We start from the raw sequence: 4,779 nt of genomic DNA on the forward strand, positions 1-4,779 counted from the left end.
CCTTACCTCACATAATTCAATATCCTTCTCCTTGGTGAATACCGAAGAAAAGAAACTGTTCAATATCTCCCCCATCTCTTTTGGCTCTGCAGATAGTTGGCCACTCTGACTCTCTAATGGACCAATTTTATCCCTCGTTATCCTTTTGCTATTAATATAGCGGTAGAAACCCTTCGGATTTACTTTTACCTTACTTGCCAAAGCAACCTCATATCTTCTTTTAGCTTTTCTAATTTCTTTCTTAAGATTCTTTTTACATTCTTTATACTCCTCAAGCACCTCATTTACTCCATGCTGCCTATAACTATTGTAGATATCCCTCTTTTTCCGAACCAAGTGTCCAATTTCCCTTGAAAACCATGGCTCTTTACAATTTTTACGATTTCCTTTCAACCGAACAGGGACATAAAGATTCTGTACTCTTAAAATTTCACCTTTGAATGTACTCCATTTCTCTTCCACATCTTTCCCATAAAACAAACTGTCCCAATTTACTCCTTTTAAATCCTTTCGCATCTCCTCAAAGTTAGCCTTTCTCCAATCAAAAATCTCAACCCTAGGTCCAGTTTTGTCCCTCTCCATAATTATATTGAAACTAATGGTATTGTGATCACTGGACCCGAACTGTTCCCCAACGCATACCTCTGCCACCTGACCCATCTCATTTCCTAACAGGAGGTCCAGTACCGCCCCTTCTCTAGTAGGTACTTCTATGTATTGTTGCAAAAAACTATCCTGCACACATTTTACAAACTCCAACCCATCCAGCCCATTTACAGAATGTGTTTCCCAGTCTATGTGTGGAAAATTGAAATCTCCCACAATCACTACCTTGTGCTTACTACTAATATCTGCAATCTCCTTACATATTTGCTCTTCCAATTCTCGCTCCCCATTTGGCGGTCTATAATACACCCCTATAAGTGTTGCTACCCCTTTCCCATTTCTTAGTTCCACCCAAATAGCCTCCCTAGACGAGCCCTCTAATCTATCCTGCCAAAGCACTGCTGTAATATCTTCCCTGATAAGCAATGCAACACCTCCACCTCTTGCCCCTCCAATTCTATCACACCTGAAGCAACGAAATCCTGGAATATTTAGTTTCCAATCACAGCCCTCCTGCAACCATGTTTCACTGATCGCCACAACATCATACTTCCAGGTGTCAATCCAGGCTCTAAGTTCATCCACTTTTCTTACAATGCTCCTAGCATTAAAATATACACATTTAAGAAACCCACCCTCTCTTATTCTCTGATTATTTTCTTTTTCTTCTCTCTCCCCTACATTTTGGGTCAGAGTGCTACCATTCTCTGCCCCCTGCTTCACACACTGACTGCTAGCTTTCCCAATTTGAGTCCCTCCCCCCAACCATACTAGTTTAAAGTCTCCCCAGTAGCCTTTGCAAATCTCCCCGCCAGGATATTGGTCCCCCTTGAGTTCAAGTGCAACCCGTCCTTTCTGTACAGGTCGCACCTTCCCCTAAAAGAGGTCCCAATGATCCAGAAACTTGAATCCATACCCACTGCACCAGTCCCTCATCCACGCATTTATCCTCCACCTCGCTCCATTTCTACTCTCACTGTCGCGTGGCACAGGCAGTAATCCTGAGATTGTTACCTTTCCAGTCCTTCTCCTTAACTCTCTACCTAACTCCCTAAATTCTTCTTTCAGGACCTCTTCTCTTTTTTTACCTATGTCGTTGGTACCTATATGCACCACAACCTCAGGCTCCTCTCCCTCCCATTTCAGGATTTCTTGGACACGTTCAGACACATCCCTGACCCTGGCACCAGGGAGGCAAACTACCATCCGGGACTCCTGTCTGCGTCCACAGAATCGCCTATCCGACCCCCTGACTATAGAGTCCCCTATTACAATTGCCCTCCCCTTCTTTTCCTTACCCTTCTGAGCAACCGGACCGGTCTTTGTGCCAGAGGCCCGGCCGCTGTCGCTGCCCCCAGGTAGGCTGTCTCCCCCACCCTTACTCAAACATGAGTACTTATTTTCAAGGTGTACAGCCACCGGGGTACTCACCAGTCCCTGCCTCTGCCCATTGCCCTTCCTAACTGTGACCCAGTTTTCTGTCTCCCGTGGTCTTGGAGTGACCACCTCCCTGTAACTCCTTTCTATGACCTCCTCGCTCTCCCTGAGCAGACAGAGGTCATCGAGTTGCTGCTCCAGGTTCCTAACGCGGTCCCTTAGGAGCCCCATCTCGACGCACCTGGCGCAGATGTGGACGTCTGGCGAGCACTCAGACTCCATGACCTCCCACATCTGACATCCAGAACAGTAAACTGCCCTGGCCCTCATTCTCCCCCTTTATCCGAATACAATAAAGCCTTACAATTACAATACAAATACAATACAAGCCAATCAGCTGCTTCCTCTGATCCTCGTCCACCAATCAGAGGCTTCCACCAGAATCCTTCTCTGGAAGTGAGATGGAACGTTACAGATTTGGGTACACTTACAGCTTCAGGCAACTCCTCCTCTCGCCAACGGCTCCCCTGGCCTCTGTAGAAGCAAACCCCGCGCTGTATTTATACTTACAGCTTCAGGCAACTCCTCCTCTCGCCAACGGCTCCCCTGGCCTCTGTAGAAGCAAACCCCGCGCTGTATTTATACTTACAGCTGCAGGTAAGTCCTCCTCTCGCCAACGGCTCCCCGGGCCTCTGTAGAAGCAAACCCCGCGCTGTATTTATACTTACAGCTGCAGGTAAGTCCTCCTCTCGCCAACGGCTCCCCTGGCCTCTGTAGAAGCAAACCCCGCGCTGTATTTATACTTACAGCTGCAGGTATGTCCTCCTCTCGCCAACGGCTCCCCTGGCCTCTGTAGAAGCAAACCCCGCGCTGTATTTATACTTACAGCTGCAGGTAAGTCCTCCTCTCGCCAACGGCTCCCCGGGCCTCTGTAGAAGCAAACCCCGCGCTGTATTTATACTTACAGCTGCAGGTAAGTCCTCCTCTCGCCAACGGCTCCCCTGGCCTCTGTAGAAGCAAACCCCGCGCTGTATTTATACTTACAGCTGCAGGTAAGTCCTCCTCTCGCCAACGGCTCCCCTGGCCTCTGTAGAAGCAAACCCCGCGCTGTATTTATACTTACAGCTGCAGGTAAGTCCTCCTCTCGCCAACGGCTCCCCTGGCCTCTGTAGAAGCAAACCCCGCGCTGTATTTATACTTACAGCTGCAGGTAAGTCCTCCTCTCGCCAACGGCTCCCCTGGCCTCTGTAGAAGCAAACCCCGCGCTGTATTTATACTTACAGCTGCAGGTAAGTCCTCCTCTCGCCAACGGCTCCCCTGGCCTCTGTAGAAGCAAACCCCGCGCTGTATTTATACTTACAGCTGCAGGTAAGTCCTCCTCTCGCGAACGGCTCCCCGGGCCTCTGTAGAAGCAAACCCCGTGCTGTATTTATACTTACAGCTGCAGGTAAGTCCTCCTCTCACCAACGGCTCCCCTGGCCTCTGTAGAAGCAAACCCCGCGCTGTATTTATACTTACAGCTGCAGGTAAGTCCTCCTCTCGCCAACGGCTCCCCTGGCCTCTGTAGAAGCAAACCCCGCGCTGTATTTATACTTACAGCTGCAGGTAAGTCCTCCTCTCGCCAACGGCTCCCCTGGCCTCTGTAGAAGCAAACCCCGCGCTGTATTTATACTTACAGCTGCAGGTAAGTCCTCCTCTCGCCAACGGCTCCCCTCTATGTCATCTTGCTGCACCGTTTTCACCTGTCATACTTCAATATTTTTTTTAATGTTTGATCATTTGTTTTGTTTTTTGTTCAGTGAAAAGCTTTTGGTGCGTGTTGGCCTAGAGTGTACAGATACATGATAAGGGAATAATGTTTAGTGCAAGTTGAAGCCAGTGAAGTCCGATCGAAGATAGTCCAGGGGACACCAATGAGATAGATAGTAGTTCAGCACTGCTCTCCAGTTGTGGTTGGATGAATGGAATATCAGTGATGGTCAGTTGGACAGAGCATCTCGGTCTGTCGGCAATGTGGGCGGAGATTGTGGTCCGCGGGGGAGAGACTAGGGTCCTCTGGGAATGAGCAGGTCAGTGGCCCCGAGAATACAGAGCAGACAGCCACAGCACTCTTCTATAGCCTGGTAGTGGGAGCTGAGATCCAACAGTGAATGTATGGAACTGGTCCCAACACTGGACACACTGCAGCCACCTCTGGCGGGCGCTCAGGGCGTGTATTTACTAATGAGCTGAAGCACTGAGGTGAGCGGATATTTCATCGCCATCTTAAATAACCGCAGTGTTAATTAATTGACTTTATTCTTGTGTAATGATCATCAGTTGGGAAGTTTGTAACATGATCAGAATGAGGTAAACACCGATGAACCGACTGATTGACCATATAGTGCCAGCACAACAACCTGGCTCTCAATGTCAGTAAGACCAAGGAACTGATAGTGGACTTTGGACGAGGAAGAATGAGGATCCACAATCCTGTTTATATCAATGGGACGATGGTGGAGAGAATCAAAAGCCTCAAATTCTTAGGAGTGCATGTGGCTATACGATAGAACTTTATTCATCCCCAGTGGAAGTTGGTCTGCCAACAGTCACAACATACAAGGTACATGAAAACTTGAAATTACAATTAAATTACAATTAAATTAAAAGTGAAAAAAAGACAAGCGACTGTTGTCTGGCTGCCGTGTTCACAAAGCCTTCTCCAGAATGAACAAACGAACAGACAAACACTGGCTTATCCCCTGGACAGAAGATTCTAAAACTAGAGTGCCCCCGTCCCCTGGACCAGGACCCCCT

This window comes from Amblyraja radiata, chromosome 5 (assembly GCF_010909765.2).
Source record: "Amblyraja radiata isolate CabotCenter1 chromosome 5, sAmbRad1.1.pri, whole genome shotgun sequence".
Lineage (NCBI taxonomy): Eukaryota > Metazoa > Chordata > Chondrichthyes > Rajiformes > Rajidae > Amblyraja > Amblyraja radiata.